This window comes from Rattus norvegicus, chromosome 1 (assembly GCF_036323735.1).
Source record: "Rattus norvegicus strain BN/NHsdMcwi chromosome 1, GRCr8, whole genome shotgun sequence".
NCBI lineage: Eukaryota > Metazoa > Chordata > Mammalia > Rodentia > Muridae > Rattus > Rattus norvegicus.
The window spans coordinates 26,938,879-26,958,010 of NC_086019.1; the positions used below are offsets into that span (position 1 = coordinate 26,938,879).

The 19,132-nt window shown below is 34.4% G+C and overlaps 1 protein-coding gene and 1 non-coding gene across 6 annotated transcripts in view; one reads left to right on the plus strand and one right to left on the minus strand.

The window, feature by feature from the left end:
- The window catches only part of Nkain2 (sodium/potassium transporting ATPase interacting 2), a 1,207,754-nt gene that overhangs the window by 450,498 nt on the left and 738,124 nt on the right, over positions 1 to 19,132 (plus strand). The window lies entirely within an intron of this gene.
- Trnav-cac7 (transfer RNA valine (anticodon CAC) 7) lies at positions 6,675 to 6,755 on the minus strand. Its single transcript has one exon. It is a non-coding gene; the product is annotated as a tRNA-Val (tRNA).

A 19,132-nucleotide genomic window follows, 5' to 3' on the forward strand; every position in this document is an offset into this window, starting at 1 on the left:
AGTATGTTCAGTTCTGTTAGCCCAAATATGATTTTCTTCACCAGGAATTTGGGTGAGAATATGATAAACTCGTTTCTGGTCAGATGTAATGAACAAAATGCAGGTATCTATTATGTTACTAGAATAATGAATTATTTTTAAGTATAATACATTTTGATATTTTGGCTTAGATTTTGTGGTATCTCTTTATACAATTGTCTAACATCTTAGTCATATCTGTAGATATGATTATAGTCACATGCATAGAAAGAATGTTACAAAACCATCACCATTAAATTATATATGCTGTAGTAAGTTGATATTATATTATTATGTTATATTATATTCTCATCTCAGACAAAATTGAATTAAAATATACATTGCATTGACTATGTTTTTGTATTTATTAAGAACTGTATCATAAGGAAACTCCAATAGATAATTCTCTATAATTAAATGGGACATAGGATAACAGAATATAAATAGATGTTGTTACTTTGGTGAATATGTCTGGAACACGGGAAATCATATGGCCCCACCAGTACTGTTCATTCTTACCTAATTATTCTCCAAAAACAAAGACTCATTCTAATGGAAATCATAAGATTCTTCTACTTCAGCGACATGAGTTCTTCCTAGGTTGTTAACTCTTTCTGGGTCATATACTGACACAGTACAGTCAACATACTTGTTATTTAGGAACCTTCGCTGAACTTGACTACATTCAACATTTCAATTAATCAAAATAGCTCATAGCAAATTGCAGATTTGCTACAAATAATTGTGTTCATAGATCATAGAAATTTTGACTTTTCTTAGCATCTGGAACTTGGTGATGTGATAGCATTTGAGATAACAGTAAACATGCTTTTTTATTTTAGTCAATTCATTTAACTGGTAGATAAGATGGTCTGAGAGATCTGGAAATGTCTAGTTTTTGCCCACCTGGACACTATGCTGAATAATGGTCCATGCATATAGAGCAATTTTGAATTTAGATATATAACCTGATATTTTGCACCAGTGCATGAGTAAATGACTACTAATATTCACAGCCATAGTTTATATCACTGTATATTTAGTGTCAGAATATTTTAATATAAACATTAAAATGTCATTAAGTTGCTATGTTTGCTTGAATAACATGAAGCATGTAAATAACTCACCACTGGTTAACAGTCATATTCTTTGCATGGTTGATATCATTGAAGCAAAGTATTTTTCCTGCGTAAGAATCCCTGAAATAAAAACCTTTTTTCTGTGAGAAATATATTAGATTAACTCTTTTTTGTCATAGTTACAATTTGGAGAATGAAAAATATGATCCTTCAGTGTTAATAACCTATGAAAAATAAACATGGAAATACATTGCCTTACCTAGCATATGTGAAGCCATGAAATTTTGAAAATCAGTACAGCTTGTTGGTGATGACTGAAGAAACTCCATCTACTTAATCATAATTTAAAGTTTTATTTTTTATAACAATTTCACAGTAAGTCTCCTTATCCTTTTTCCATGTAGTTTATGATTCTCCTTTAAATTATTTCCAATGTGTTGGCTGGAAAATTTTCAAACTAAAAGAGAACATGATGACTTTAATGTATAGTAATGTTGAAGCTTTTATGACAGTTCCCTATTACAGAGAACACTTAGATAATTGGGGCCATATGAGTCACTGCTTGGTGTTGTTATTAACAGAGCAATGGAATTTTCTGTACAGTACCCACAATTAGAAGTTGATATCTTGCAGCTACTGCACTGCCAGCATCTTGTTGCCTTGCTCAGTAATCGTGTGCCAAGATCCATATCTACACTAAGCCTTTTGTATTTTTTACAGTCTCTGCTTTGTTTTCTATACATCCAAAGCAGAAAAACTATCTAATTGCATTACCTACATTCATTTTTCTTAAAAAAAAGAATATGGTGAGTTCTCTAGTAGTCCATAACTGAGAAGTATCAAGGCAGGCATGCTAGCAGGCTCAGAATTCAAAGTTAAAAAGGTTACTGTGAATATTGATTCCAATCTTAACATTAGTCCCTCTGCCAAATTTATTCTTTAGATAATGGGAGGTATTGATCTACAAATTGAAAGTACACTTGCATGGTTGAAAGATATATCTGATTCATCACCCTACTGGATATTCATTTGATTTAGTTATTAGTCACAAGAATAAGTTTAGCTTTTCTTTAGCACATAAAAACCTCAGGAATAACATCTATATTAAGGGAAGGAAATGATTTCATTTTCTAGTAACTCATTTTTACACACACATGAAATGAATATATAGTTGAGTTCATGGTTTACATGATTTTGAGCTTCTATTTTCCTTCACTAAACAATAATGCCTTCTCATGACTAGTTGACTTTGTTCATATCAAGACACTTATCAAATTCAGATTCATATGAGATAATCATCATAAAACATTTGGTGATTTCTTTTTTAAATATTTTATTAGATATATTAATTTACAAATATTTCAAATGTCATTCCCCTTCCCGGCTTCCCATCCATAAGCTGCCATCCCCTCCCTTCCACTCCCCTCCCCTTCCCCCATATAGATATTCCCCCCATACACCAGTTTACTGCCCCCCCATATTCCCCTGCACTGGGGGTCCAATCATGGCATGACCAAGGGCTTCCCTCTCCACTGGTGCAACAACAAGGCCATTCTCTACTACATATGCAGTTGGAGCCCTGGGTCAGTCCATGTATAGTCTCTCGGTAGTGGTTTAGTCCCTGGAATCTCTAGTTGGTTGGCATTGTTGTTCGTATGGAATTGCAAGCTCCTTCAACTCCTTTAATACTTCCTCTAATTCCCCCCAGGAGGTCCTGTTCTCAGTTCAGTGGTTTGCTGATATCATTGACCTCTGTGTTGGACATGCTCTGGATGTGTCTCTCAGGAGATATCTATATCCGATCCCTTTCAGCATGCATTTTTTAGCTTCATCAATCTTATCTAGTTTTGGTGGCTCTCTCTCTCTCTCTCTGTGTGTGTGTGTGTGTGTGTGTGTGTGTGTGTGTGTGTGTGTGTGTGTGTACCACGAGCCAGGCTCTGAATGGCTGTTCCTTCAGTTGCTGCTCTAAATAAACTTTGCTTTCATATCCCCTCCTATAGATATTTTTTCCCCTTTTAAAAAGGAGTGGGAGCATCTGCATTTTGGTCATCCTTCTTCTTGAGCTTCCTATGGTCTGTGGATTTGCATCTTGGGTAATTTGAGCTTTTTCGCTAATATCCACTTATCAAACATTGCATAACAAAGGTGTTTTTTGTGATTGATTACCTAACTCAGGATGATATTTTCTAGTTCATTCCATTTGCCTATGAATTTCACGAAGTCATTGTTTTTGATAGCTGAGTAGTACTCCATTGTGTAGATGTACCACATTTTTGGATCCATTCCTCTGTTGAAGGGAATCTGGGTTATTTCCAGCTTCTGGCTATTATAAATAAGGCTGCTATGAACATAGTGGAGCATGTCCCTTTGTTTTATGTTGGAGCATCTTTTGGGTATATGCCCAGGAAAGGTGTAGCTGGGTCCTCAGGTAGTGGAATGTCCAATTTTATGAGGTACCTCCAGATTGAATTCCAGAATGTTTGTACCAGTCTGCAATCCCACCAACAATAGAGGAGTGTTCTTTCTCCACATCCTTGCCAGCATCTGCTGTCACCTGAGTTTTTTATCTTAGCCATTCTCACTGGTGTGAGGTGGGATCTCTGGGTTGTTTTGATTTGCATTTCCCTGATGACTAAGGATGTTGAACATTTCTTTAGGTGGTTTTGGCCATTTGATAATCCTCAGCTGAAAATGTTTTGTTTAGCTCTGTACCCCATTTTTAATAGGATTATTTGGTTCTCGAGAGTCTAACTAATTGAGTTCTTTGCATATTTTGGATGTTAGTCCTCTATCAGATGTAGGATTGGTAAAGATATTTTCCCAATCTGTTGGTTGCTGTTTTGTCCTAATGACAGTATCTTTTGCCTTACAGAAGCTTTGCAGTTTTATGTGGTCCCATTTGTCGATTTTTGATCTTAGAGCATGAATCATTGGTGTTTTATTCAGGAAATTTTCCCCAGTGTCCACGTGTTTGAGACTTTTCCCCACTTTTTCTTCTATTAGTTTGAGTGTATCTGGTTGATATGGAGATCCTTGATCCACTTGGACTTAAGCTTTGTACATGGTGATAAGAATGGATCAATTTGCATTCTTCTATAGGCTGATGTCCAATTGAACCAGCACCATTTTTTGAAAATGCTATCTTTCTTTCATTGGATGGTTTTAGCTCCTTTGTCAAAGATCAAGTGACCATAGGTATGTGGGTTCATTTCTGGGTCTTCAATTCTTTTCCACTGATCAATCTGCCTGTCTCTGTACCAATACCATACAGTTTTTATGAGTATTGCTCTGTAATAATGCTTGAAGTCAGGGATAGTGTGCCACCCAAAATTTCCTTTATTGTTGAGTATAGTTTTCGCTATCCTGGGTTTTTTGTTTTTCCAAATGAATTTGAAAATGGCTTTTTCTATCTCTATAGAGAATTGAGTAGGAATTTTGATGGAGATTGCATTGAATCTGTAGATTGCTTTAGGCAAAATGGCCATCTTTACTATGTTAATCCTGCCAATGCAGAAGCATGGAAGATCTTTCCATCTTCTGAGATCTTCCTCAATTTCTTTCTTCAGAGACTTGAAGTTCTTATCCTACAGATCTTTCAGTTGCTTGGCTAAAGTCACACCAAGATATTTTATATTATTTGGGACTATTGTGAAGTGTGACATTTCTCTAATTTCTTTCTCAGCCTGTTTATCCTTTGAGGAGAGGAAGGCTACTGATTTCTTTGAGTTAATTTTACACCCTGACACTTTGCTGCAGTCGTTTATCAGGTTAAGTAGTGGAACTTTTAAAGTCTCTTAAGTACACTATGATATCATTTGCAAATAGTGATATTTTGACTTCTTCTCTTCCAATTTGTATCCCTTTGAACTTCTTTTGTTGTCTAATGGCTCTGGCTAGGATTTCGAGTACTATAATGAATAAGTAGGGAGAGAATGGGCAGCCTTGTCTAGTCCCTGATTTTAGTGGGATTGCTTCAAGTTTCTCTCCATTTGGTTTGATGTTAGCTACTGATTTGTTGGTGATTTCTTCAACTGTCCAAACACGTCTCTGCGAAAGTGGTTTAATGTTTCACCAATTAACAATAATATTATGATCTCTGAGTTTCAGACTCAGCATGCATATCTTCGTTTCTTTGTTTTAATTCTGTTTTTGGCCATAGCATTTATAGGACCACAACCCAGAGATGTACAGAAAGGAATATTACTGGAGATTATTCTCCAATAATGTAGCTCCAGACTAAGTGAGGCTTGATAGCATAGTGCATCCATTCTGCCACACAGCATACCCAAATATAGAAATACAAAAATATACATATACTTGTGTACAATACAGACATACATATACAAACACATTCATGAACACACAGTACAACATGCATACATTCACACATGTCTATGCACACACACACACACACACAAACACACAATTAGTTTCTCATTACAACAGATTATTTATGCCCTTTATCCTTTTATTTTGAATTATAGGAATCATGAGCAATGCCACAATCATTGCTTTTTTTAAAATTTTTTTGATAATATAATTTTATTTTAAAATTACATTGTGTTCTTGGCAAATATTTATCAAATATCTAAACTATTAAATGTATCAGCTCTAATAAAATTAAGTAATTGGTTGTAGTCTTAATGAAATGTAGCAGGATAAAACACTTTTATTTCTTTACTACCTCCCCAAACATTATTAAAAGCATATGAATATTCAAGAAAAACTTATTTTTTTCAAAAAGACCCAACTTTTCAAAAGAATATGTTATTAGTTCCTTGAGATTTTAATAGGTTGCATTTTGACAATACGTATCCCACAATTTTATTTTATATATATAAATATATCATATATAATATTACATATATATATGTATATGTGTATTCCACTTAGGGATGGGATTCTACAGTCTCTTAATTTCTGACTGTTTGCCTGCTGTGGGTCTCTATGTTGATCATGGTGTACTGCCATCTGAAACTACTATGATTAGAATTAATAAATTCCTTGATCTATTAGTACACTGACAAATCATTGAAATTGGTTTAATATTATATCCAAAAAACTAAAAACAGATCTTCCATATGATCCATCTCTTCCATCTCTGTTTATCCAAATAACTGCAGTCAGCATATCAAGAGACTGCACAGCTATACTATTCACAATAGCAAACATGGAACCACCTAAGCATCCAGTTACAGAACAATGGGAAAGTGTGGTAATGTAGTCATCAATTCTAAGAAGGTATATCTTTCACAATAAACTAGGCTCAGACATACAAATATAGACTTTTTTTTCTGATTCATCATTCCTGGAGCTTTTAAATATATGCAAAGTCATAAAACTACATTTGTGTGTTCACACATGTACACCTATACCCGTAAGTGTGTATATAGGTATATATGACTTGGAAGTGGAAATAAAGTTGTCTTTTTGGACAAAGAGGCTTAATGGAAGGAAAGGGGCAAAAAAACCCACATTTTTTGGAAAATGGCAAATTATCAGAGGGGGTATGTCCAACATACTATACATCTGTGAATACATTTATAAAAACTTGACAAAAGATTCTTTTTTTTTTTTTTTCGGAGCTGGGGACCGAACCCAGGGCCTTGCGCTTGTGAGGCAAACGCTCTACCACTGAGCTAAATCCCCAACCCCGACAAAAGATTCTTTTAAATAAAGAGAACTTTTTTTCATTCTTGAATATTTTCTTTATTTATATTTAAAATGTTATCACCTCTGGATACCCCTCATCCTTTCCTCCTTCCCCCTGCTTCTATGACAGTGCTCCCCTACCCACTCACCCACTTCCTTACACCTCCCTGCCATGGCATTTTACACTGGGGCATCGAGCTTCTTATAGGAGATAATATGGTATGTATGTAAAAACTGAAAAGGCCTTATTGACTTACAGGATACTCTAAAAATACAGCATTCAGTAAGTACAGCTAGCTGACACACAATTACATTAATGTAGTAGGAATGAAGAGTAATTTAAATATATTTAGGGCTTAAACTGGAAATCATAGAGAACACAGCACTTATGTTATGGTGTATGAGGTGTATTTTAATGAAAAATAAAAATTTATGTAAATTAAAACTCTTGCCATATTTTTCAGTTCAGTTGATGTTTCCTCCTGAATACTGATAAGATCCGGAAGCAAATGAATTTCATCATGAATACATTCTGAAATAAATGACACTTTCAAGTATATTTTGCTTATTTGAATGCGTTTTTGATGTTTAGTAGAAAAAAAAATTTTATTAATTCCTTGTGAATTTCTCACAACTTATCATGCATATTTATTTTCATACAATGGACAAGCCCTATATCTATTGAAGAAAAAGAAATTACTTACAGTGTCTACAAGGAGGACTTCCATTCACCAACAAGTACTAGCTAAATGATGATATAAAAATACACATTGGTTGATATTTATTTTCAACATGTTCACCAATTTATTTTATGGAGTAGATTTGTTTTAAAAAAGTTTCAAGAGGAGGAAGAGTATTCATTCATATAAAACATTTTAGAAAATATTCTAGTGTTAATATAAATTATGACATGAGAGGCAAACAAGGATAGCAATTTGCTCAGGATATATAGAGAGCATAAGGCAATACAGAATGCCTTTAAATAAAGCAGAAAGTTCTGTGGTCATGAAATAGGACAATCATACTTAGCCTAGAGCCCGTCTTCCAATTACCAGTGTAAAGCATTTGCTAAGGAGAAGATAAATATTGTACTGATTTTTTGAAACTTTTAATATTGTATTTTAATTACAACAATTTTCTTTTCCCTTTCCTTTCATCAAATCCTTTCATATAACCTGATATGTTTTCCTTCAGATGCATGGCTTCTGTTTCTCAGTTGGTATTGAATATGTGTGTGTGTGTGTGTGTGTGTGTGTGTGTAATATAGATATATTCTATAGTAAAACCTACTGAGTCCACATAATGTTACTTGTATGTATGTTTTCAAGACTAACAGTTTAGCACTGGATATACAACTGGTCTCTCTCTCTCTCTCTCTCTCTCTCTCTCTCTCTCTCTCTCTCTCTCTCTCTCTCTCTCTCTCTCTCTCTCTCTCCTTCACTCAGTTACCTCTAGTTCCTTGGGTGGGATTGAGAACCAGTGGACTGTTTCCCCTACACAAGGGTTGGGTTGGTAGCCTTCTTATTCAGCTCTTTCTTACATTAGGAGTTAACTTTGTGTAGGGTGGTAGGTATGAGATTAATTTCATTCTTCTATATTTTCCCATTTGTTGAAGATGCTTTGTTCAATGCAGTGCATGTTGAAATCTGGAATGGTAATCCCACTAGTGTTTTTCTTTTTATTCAGGATTATTTTAGCTATTCATGGTCTTTGGGATTCCATATGAACTTCAGAATCTTTTTTCTCTACTTTGAGGAGAATGTGTAGAGAATTTGATTTACTAAATCTGTAAATTGGTTTTGGTTGAATATTCATTTTCACAATATCAATTTTACCAATTTGTAGGCATGGAATCTCTCTGATTTCCTCGTGAATTCCTGAGTCTGTTTCTTTGAAGATTTATACATTTACAATTGGAAATCTTTCATATGCTTAACTAGCTTTATTTTTAAGTATTTTATTTTCTTAGCTGCTATTGTTAATGGGAGTGTGCCTATAACCCCTTTCTCAGTCTGTTGTTGAAGTAAATCAAGGTTACTGACTTTGGAAATTCGTTTTATATTGTGTGACCTCTTTACTGTTCTAGAAATTTTAGGTGAAAAATGTGTGATTTATTATGTATAATATAATACCTAAAATAGGGATAATTTTTATTTTTGTTCCTATGTGTATCCTCTTAACTTGACTTCCTTTGCCTTATTATTCTAGATAGTACTTTGAGAAGTATATTGGAGAGGAGAGGACAAGCCTGCTTCAGCCCTGATTTTATTAGAACTGCCTAGCTTTTTCTCCACTTAGGATAATGTTGGCTATGAATTTCTCATCTGTATCCTTATGTGGAAGCACAGTCTCTTCAGTTCTTCTTTATATAGCATTTTTATCTGAAAGTCATTTTGTCCAAGTCCTTTGCTGCATAAGTTAAGATGATCACTTGCTTTTGTCCTTAATTTAACTTACATTTTTATTATACTTACTAATTTGAAAATATTGAACCATGAATTTTTATAATGAAATGAAACATGAAATGAAGCAATATATTAAACCTCTGAGATATAATGAGAGTAGTCTTAAGACAAAGATATCTAGGTCTACTACCTACATCTAAAAAAATCAGAATGCATTCAGATAAATACATTTAATTATTTACCTCAAGAGTTTGAAAGAACAAACTACAAATGCTTATACAGTAAACACTAGTCATAACAGTGTAGAAATTAATGAAAAAAATCAGTAAGAATAAATTAAAAATTTTTGATTCTTTGAAAAGCTAACAAGATTGACAAGTCATTAGTCAAATGATCTCAAAGACAGAGAAGGAAAAGATACAAACTATGCTGTTAGAGAGAGACACAGTGGTGTACAGCAATATCAAAAGAAACCCAGGACATCCAAAGGGTATACTTCAAAAAATCTTTATTCCACAAATTTGCAAACCTTAAAGAAATGGATAAATTGTTAGGTATATTTTAGACACTGACATTATACCAAGAAGAGGTCAAGAATTTTAAAGGACCTAACATGCTGGGAGTTGAAGAATACTGTTACTGTTACTACTACTACTACTACTACTACTACTACTACTACTACTACTACTACTACTACTGATAATAATAATAATAATAATAATAATAATAATAATAATAATAATAACATACTTTACTATGATCAGTAAATCAGCATAGGTTTGATAATTTCACAGAATAATTACAACAAAAAAACATATACAGAACCAAACCTAGTTCTTCTCAAACTAGTCCATGAGCTGGAAACAGAAGGAAGACTCTCTAACGTCTTTAATAACAACAGAATAAACCAAAACCAGAGTCACCTTTTCCAATTGCCATCACTTTTGTGGAGAAATATAATATATGTTTGCGTGATGATGAGGAAATCTAACAGAGAAGTAGATTGAAGATAGTTGGGACAAAAAGATGAGGGTGGACTGATGATTGTTCAAGCAAAGGCTTAGGCTGAGTATAAGACAATGGCAAATAATTTCAAAAGATGAATAATGTTTTCTCCACCCTATTTTTGTCTATAAATTTGTACTGAAGTTAATATGATCTGGACCCTTATAAAGGCGTGCTCAAGGAATTTCAGCGTTTCTCAGTTACTTCATATTGTCGTTCATGTTATTGTGTCATTATCATGGATAAACTGTCTTGATATTGCTGTCTGTCTCTGCCCGTTTGAGGATTCTAAATGAGATATAACATTTCTATCTGAGATACGAAATTCCTTTCCTCTTTCATATAGGGACAACTTTCATTGAAAGAATATAATACTAAGAATTAGACATTGTTTTATCTGTGCATATCTACTTCTCCAGTTAGACATTTTCTCCCCTGAGATTCTACCAGAGCATGTAATTATAATGAATCATCAGGACACTTTGTACACTTATCACATTCGAGTCAATACCAAGGACTGTAAAAAATATTGTGCTGTGTATTAATGGAAATAAAGCACTTCCTGTATGTGTTCAGACCCAGAAAAGTATGAAAAAGTAGAAATCTTAAAATTGAATAGTATGTAAAGAAAGACATTTTTCATAATCTAATTTGAAAAGAAAACAATTTTATTAAAATGTAAAGATTCTAGAATGTGACTCTAAGTTACATTTCAATATACAGAGCTAAAAATGAGAGCCTATTGATATATGGATATTGTCACATATATGTATGTATGTATGTATATTTACATAATCACATGTAAATTGTCTATACTTTGTTTATACACATATATACTCTAAAATACACATTTACAATTGTAAAATATACAATTGTTTGTACTCTCATGTGTTCTCATGTAGATAACTGCATTACTATATTTTTAATAGAGAATGCCAGATTATTTCTTTCAGTTAAAATATTTCACTGTTTTTAATATCACTTAGTTCTAAAAATGATGCTGTTAATATACCATGTAGAACAGTTAAATTCACAGCATAGCTATGTTTCAGATTCCTTCATTGAAAATTTTATGGCAATGTTTGTGTTTAAACTGATAAAATTCGTAAATAGATATTGATTAATTAATATTCTTTGGCTATCTTTTTGACAGGTAACTGTTCTTTGGTTATTTCTTTGTTTTAGGAACCAGTTTTTAACTTCTGGATGTTCGTAGGGTATTAGAAAATAATTGTTATAATTATGATAGACGGCATCCACATAGAGTTCCTGTATATCTTTTCTTTGAATGTTGTAGAATTATCTAATTAAAATTTGCTTAAAGGTTTTAAAAACACTATTTTATATTGTTTTTTATATAAAATCATTTTTCTACTACATTGATCTCTGCGGTTGGAGAAAGTTTACAACTCTTACTCTCCTGAAAGAGTTTAAACTTTGGAATCATTTTAGACTTTTATGGTTAAGCAATTTATTTCTAGTGTCTGTAACCACTGAAAATAGTAAATTAAGAAGTATTCCTTCTTTAAACAAGAATAAAGACTGGTTTGAGATTAGAAGATATTTACTCTATTAAGTTCATTGAAAGAATTCAAAGTCCACAGTCAGTCCAGTAGGGTAAAGGGCCAACTTTCCATAGGTTAAATTCATGTCCTATAGCTGTATCCATTTCATGACTCATTATATCTTTATGCCTTCGTGTCTGCATGTGTGTGTTGGACATTCTATATAGATGTCTTTGTCTTGAGTTGCCTCCTCAGAAAGCACAGAGCTGATATCACACCTGCCAATCCATGTTGTGATAGAATTTTTCTTCAATACACTCATGGGTTGAGAAAAGTTGTTGGTAAGAGGTTAGATTTTTCCATTAAGGACAAATAGCCCTTTTAGTACAATATAAGATAAGAGCCAAAAAATGAATTCTATATTTGTACTTACAGACATTGTTATGAGTTGTTATGAGTTGTATGTTGAGACACTCCCTATCTGAAGAATGAGAATATCTTTCCCACTTAATTTGATTATCTGTCCCCATTTCCTAAATAAATACTCTGAGGAGTTTATTACTCTATGAGATCTTTACTACTCCAAAGAAATTATCCCTCTGAATTGTTGTCAGTTCCATTTAGGTTAAGGATTAGGAAGTCAGTTACTTCTTTTCATAAGCTGTAACATGGAAATTCAATGACATTACAATGCTTGCTATTATCAGAAAATGCATTTGATATAAACAGAAAAACATCATATAATATATTATATACATTAGAAAATGCAAATTTAATTGCTCATTTAAAAATGTGTTAACAGAAGATCAAAACTACGTAACCGTTTATTATTTGGACAGGTGATTTGTTCTACCTTAGCTGAGAAATTTCTTGTACAGATTCTGAGACAAAGGAAGAATTATAGCTCACTATCCAAACTTCACATCTACTATAATCCTTTCCACTAAAGATATGAGGTATTTACATGGGAAAGGAGCCTGCAGTGCTCTGTACGTGGGCCACTGTAGCACGGGTCTTTCTTTAAAGAAAGAAAAGGGGGGTAGTGTTGTAATTTCATGATATGTGTTCAGTATGTACTATTAGGAGACCTGAATAGCATGATGAAATAATTGTAGATATCAAATAACAACTTAGGTGTGACAGAAAATAATCACTCTCAGTTCTATTAGAGGCAGAATTTTAAACACTGAAATAGGTTTGGGATGCTTTTTTTTTTTTCAAGGAAAACTGTTAAATCAGTGCCTATATTATAATGTAGGTTTCATTGCTTTTATATGATGTTAACCACTGGCATCCTTTAAGGCTACATTATTTATGGATGCATATATTGATAAGAATCAAGAGAACCCCAAGATATAGATGTATTTGAGTACTAAGTGGAATTTTACATAATATTTATTTAACACACAAATTTTCAAGGAACACATTTTCTTCCCAGAAGGTTTTTCAACTATCAATGTGCTATAATATATACATGTATAGTTCTTGCAGATTCTCAAGACCCAGGTCCCTTGCAACTTGTCTGTAGTTAATCATTACTAATAGACAATACCCTGCCTCCACCGACAAGAACTGGGTCATCTTTAATCCCCTATTTCATTGTTTTGAACTTCTGATTGTTTCTAATTTTTGCCCTGTTTCTTCCCTATTTTTCGTTTTCTTTTTCATTTTTTTCCATTACAATTTCTTCCTCTAAAATGCTGAGGCATTTCATGTAATAGAACATGTTAAAAGGTTATGTAGACATGAAGAAAGTCAAGGACCACTCTCTACTTCATTTCCCACAAGTACATGCAGTATCTGCTTTTAACAAATAAGAATTGTAGTCTGTTGTACTATTAAGTTGCCACATTCAATTTTCAGAGGAGTGCGGGGGGAAGTTTCCATTTTATTTATTGTGTTACTACCTATGACGAATTTAGCACTTACGAGCGGGATCCTTGTTATAGGAAGCACTTCACCAATTCCTTTGAGTTATCCCAATGACCCTGTGAGAAGTAGGAATAGAGCACTTATAACCTGTATTTCAAGGGCAAAGCAGCTGAAATGACACGTTTATATTCTTGGGAGTTTTTTTCTTGTCAGCAATGTCTCTTTAAGTTTGGAAGGTTCACCATTACTACTCCCCTGAAGGCCAAAAAGGGAAAGGAAAAAAGAGAGAAAGTAAAAGAGTAGTTTAACCGTACTGTCAGTCTTGGGGCCTGAGCTCGAAGAGTTTTATTAAGTGAATTTATTTTCCTATGAGAGACTTGATCAAACATTTCTATCTGAATCTTTTCACTACTGATCATAGACTGACTTTCTCTCTATTTGTTGTTCTGAGGAGCTAAGCGGTTGTTGTACTGTCATTTGTGGTCACTTTTAAAAGAAGCAGAAGTGTAGCCTTGCTGTCTAATATTGAACCCGGCATTTACACTTGGATGCATTTCTCCAGGTGTTTCATGTGAGTTTCTTTGTGAGTACTTGATCTCATAATTTTTAATTGTATGACACCTAGAATATACTCAGAACTAACTATTCTTAACAGAAAAGAATGCTTTTAGTATAAATGGCTTTATTTAAATCTTAACCAACACAATACTAGTAAGTCATCATAACCTATCCAATTTCCAAAAATGCCACAAATTTAATGTGTAGCAGCTTGCATAAGCATTGGAAATTTTAGATAGACTCAGTTTACCTTGCATGTTTCCTAATACAATGCTCCTAATGCTCTATTGAGGAGCATTGGACTTGGTATGTCTTCTTCCTTCACAGAGGCCTAATACTTAAGGGGCTGTAATATTTGTGCGCCAACACAGAACGCACAAGAAATCCCGTGGTACAGAGACCAACATCTGTTTCCGTCAATGTGGGTATTCAAGTATCAAAAAATGAAAATCTGAATGACTTCAGCACCAGACACATATGCTTCACGGTGTTAGACACTATGAAGAGCTATGTTTGATGTTGATGTGGTTATGTGATAGTGAGGAATTTCTTCCTAGCTATTTTACACTTTCTGTGTCTTCACTTTGGTGGTGGGGGGGGCAAGAGCTCTACACTCTCTCTTCTTTGTTTTTATAAAGGCATCATTTTCATCACAGAATCTCCAAATTCATGATTATACTAATATCTACAAGGGAGTGAATATTTTTGTAGCTTCAAAATCTATATGATGGCAAAAATGATAGTATTATGGCATGGTATCTTAAATAAATTTTAAAAAATCAGTACTTGTAAATACAGGTCTCATACGTGAAATTTGTGTTCAAATAGTGGACGAACTGAAGGTAAACTATATCTTTTCTTTGTGTACTAGTTGATTTTATGTGTCAACTGTGTGTGTGTGTGTGTGTGTGTGTGTGTGTGTGTGTTACACAGTAGAGTCATGAGAGAGGAAGGACCCTCAGTTGAACAAAGGCCTCCATGACTCCCAGCTGCAAGGCATTTTCTTAATTAGTGGTTAATATTGGAGCGCCCACACCAGGGTTGGTGATGCCATCCCTGGGTTTGTGGTCCTGGGACCTATAAGAGACTGAGAAATCAAGTTAGCAGCAAATCCCCAACCCCATGGCTTCTATATTAGTTACTAGCTCTGGGTTCTAGCCCAACTCGAGTTCCTGTGCTGACTGTCACCAATGATGGACTGTGATCTGGAAGTGCAAACCCAGTAAACCCTTTCCTTTACAACTTGTTTTTTTGATCATCATGTTTAGTCAAAGTAATAGCAACCCTAACCATATTGGTAGTTCCAGATTGAGAATGAATGATCAGATTTCACTGGTATCCTGACCCATGAATTTTCATCTAAGGAAAGTTAAGAAATAAATGTCTGTTGTTTCTGAGTCTTTCAGTACTTTGTAATAGCCCATGCTCATGAGATTCCACTCAAAGTCACTTCTTCAAATATTATCCCGTACTATCAAACTCAGAGACAGAGTTTCTATATATTTTCTACCCATTTTGTAGTGAAACCTAAGAAGTATACTGGACCAAACAACACCTAGGACTACAATGAGTATCCCTTAGTAACCCTTATGTAAAGACTTAGATTCCAGAAAGTTGGCATTAGCAGATGCTGTTGGCATTTAAGAAAAAGATTAGCTACAATAGAAGGCTCTTTAGAGGAATTCTGCTGAATAGGGGCATAAGCTCTGCTTCTCTTTCTGTGTTTCCTTGAGATGTGACAGCCTGTTCTGGTATATGTTCTAACTCATGTGGAAGGGGTCTGGAAAACCTGACTATGGTCAGGGGCAGGAGGAATGAAGAAATACAGACATGCAGACACAAATAGAGAAACTCAGGTATCATGTAGATTGTGAGTTTTGATGGAGTGGCTCTAATTATGTAGCAACCTGAAATCTCTCCATGTTTGGTATGTATAGCACACAGGTTGAAGTTAGCTAGGCCTGTAGAAGGCTTCCGTAGTTGAATAGCCTCAGGCCAGAAGCATTCTGGAAAAGAAACTACAGTTAAGGTTTTGCACACACTTAACAGTCACTGGTAAGAAATTATACTTGAACCAGAAGAAGTCATTCTAAGCCTGAATGGAACAAGACTGCAATTTTTCCATAACATCTTGTCCCTTGACTCGGCTATCCCAATATTAATCATTCAGGGCAACCTTGGCTCCCCTGACCATGTTGTTTCCTCACTGTAAACTCAAATAAATAAAACTCCCTCAGTCTAACATTTTAATTTGTAGAATCACAAGCCCAAATAAATGTTACTTTAAATCGTGTGTAGTCTATATCAGGTTTTGTGGCAGAGACAAAGAACTGAATAACAAAAAAATGGCAGTTAGTGCTTATCACCTGGTTTCCATGTGCTATGATCTATATCATGGTATCATGGTGCTCTAAGTCTGTGTAAACTCAGCCATCCAATGTAATGTGTATTCCTTCTTTGTAGACAGCAAAACCCTACAGGCTTCCTTGTGTGTTTACAATATATTGCCAATTATTTTTCTGGCTTAGCAAAATTAATTTTTAATATTCAACAAACAGTTTTAACATTAAATGGTATTTTTAAAAATATTTGCTCATTCAGATCAATATATATATATATGAATATAGATAGATAACTTTCAACTGAAATATTAGTAAAAATATATAGTGCCATTTAGCATTTTGTAGCTCTATATTATATTATTAGACAAATCATAGATATTCAGGGTTAGAGCATGGTTGACACTGCTTTTAATCCTAGTATACTCAAGTTTAACAAATATACCTAATCATTGGATGTTATGTAGAATACATTACTCTATAGCCCTTATTAGCTTACAAGTTATGGAAGTATTTAATGGTAATATGTTTAAGATACACTGAGAAAAAATAAACATAGTATTAGATTACAAAAATTGTTTTAGTTCAACTGTTTACCTGCCTTAACATAGCCATCCTACTTAACTTCTTAGGCAAAACAATCATATCCTGAAGGAGCTGAGGGTCTTCTTATCTTTAGCTGTATCCCATTCTCACAGTAGTTTTTTTACCCTCTGTATTACACAAAAGACTGTATAGCCCCTTTACCTTGTAAATAAATTCCTGTAACCTATAAGTAGTCACTAAGATGTATTTCACTTGGGAGAAACAGGGAGATGACATTTCTCTAATGTTCACTTGGAGTAGGAAAGCAACGGAGGTATACTGATGATCATTTAGAATTGGAAGAAGGAGAGTACTGCATTACTTGGCTTACATTGAGGAGTATGGGTCTGAAGTGAAGTCTCTGGGCTTCTCAGAAGACTTATGAACTACCATATATCTGTGCCTATGATAACATATATTTGTCTTGTCCATTGGCTAATAAACTGTGATGTTAGTATCTGAGTCTTCTGCTTGAAGTAATATTATAAGCCAGAGGTCCTTTTGTAAAAGAAAATATGCCTTTGTATAGCTCAAATATAATTCTAGAGTATTCCAAGTAAAACTTTATTATGTCTTCTGTTTTTACATTGAAACAAGTAGCTGCAGCTATTGCTCCTTTGAGAAGATCTGAATTTCATAACTATATACCCTGACCTCCAGGCTCAGCAGTTCTTTTCCCTGCAATCATCCCAGATACTGACTATGCCGATGTCAGGTCATGATGAGAGAAAGCTTGGTGCTGCCCATCTTCCCTTTTCTGTCTCCACACATGAGCTAGAACTATGTTTGTTTTCTCCCCTTTCTTACCTTGTCCTCAGAATCCCATGTGCACAGAAGTAACACTGCAATGGACCACAAAATAGAATATGGCTTCTACTCTAAATGCTTGTGGAAAAGATAGGGATCTTTGACAATTGTGCAACAACCTAGAAGAATCTCTTTAAACTTGCTGTGATGTATGAGTAAGAGTTATCTGAGTCATTAGATTGAAAGAACATTAAAAGAGTCTTTGAGATGTGTCATTACATACTTGTGTTTTTTTAAAAGTGTTTTCTCAATTATTAGTCAAAACAAGCTTTTTTTTAAAAAAAAGACTAGTGGTCTTAAGGGATGAGTATTTGTTGGTCTGTGCTTTAAATATCATACCTCCCATCCATTTTTTTTACAAAATATGAAACAAGGCTATAAAATTAAGATATTCATCAAGCCAACCTGACTTTACAGATTTATTTTAAGAATCAGTTTGACTAACAATTTCCATCTTTTGAGCATCATATAGCTCAGGCATGATAACTCAATACTATAATTGCTCAAACCTAATTTGTTCAGTTATTTTATAGCAATAAAACTAAATATTAACAAAAATCAATCATCAATTTTTGAGACAAACAATGCTGAATGTATATTCAGGCACATTTTCCCCTTACTGATAATATATCTGGTGAGAGAGAATTTTGTACAACCTCAAAAGCCCCCATAGTCTATAGCAGTCTAAAACATGTTAAAAGTCCAAAGTTCAAAGCCTCTTTTGAGATTCATCCAATCACTTAATTATATTCTGCAAAGCAAGACAGAAAACCAGCTGGGTAAACTCCAAGCTCATCTCCATGTCTGATGCCAAAACAGTCTTCAGATTTCCACTCCTATTTCATCTTCTTGACTGCAGCAGACTTCTTTATTCCAGCATGGTTCCAATTCCTGTTAGGAACTTTCCTCAACAGATGAACCATGGATCTGCAATCTTGAACACTTGGAGGCTCCAAGGCAACTTGTTTCAAGGCTTCTTGTTTCAATGTCTGGAATCCACACATGATTTTCTAGGCGCCTCGATAGGAGTGCCCTCTGTAGCACTCTAAACTCAAGTTGATCCACTTCACTGCTGCTGCTATTCTTGGTGATCATCCTATGGTACTGACATCTCCAATAATCTGGGCTCTTCTATTGCAATTAGGCTTCACCAACAGTCTCTCATAGGCTCTCTTCAGGGTGCCAAGCCTCAACTCCTTTGCATGACCACTTCAATCCTGGGCTATCAACTACCACTGAGGCTGCACCTTCACCAGTGGCCTTCCATGAGCTCTCACAGCTCCAAGTCTTAGATGCTTTTCATGACC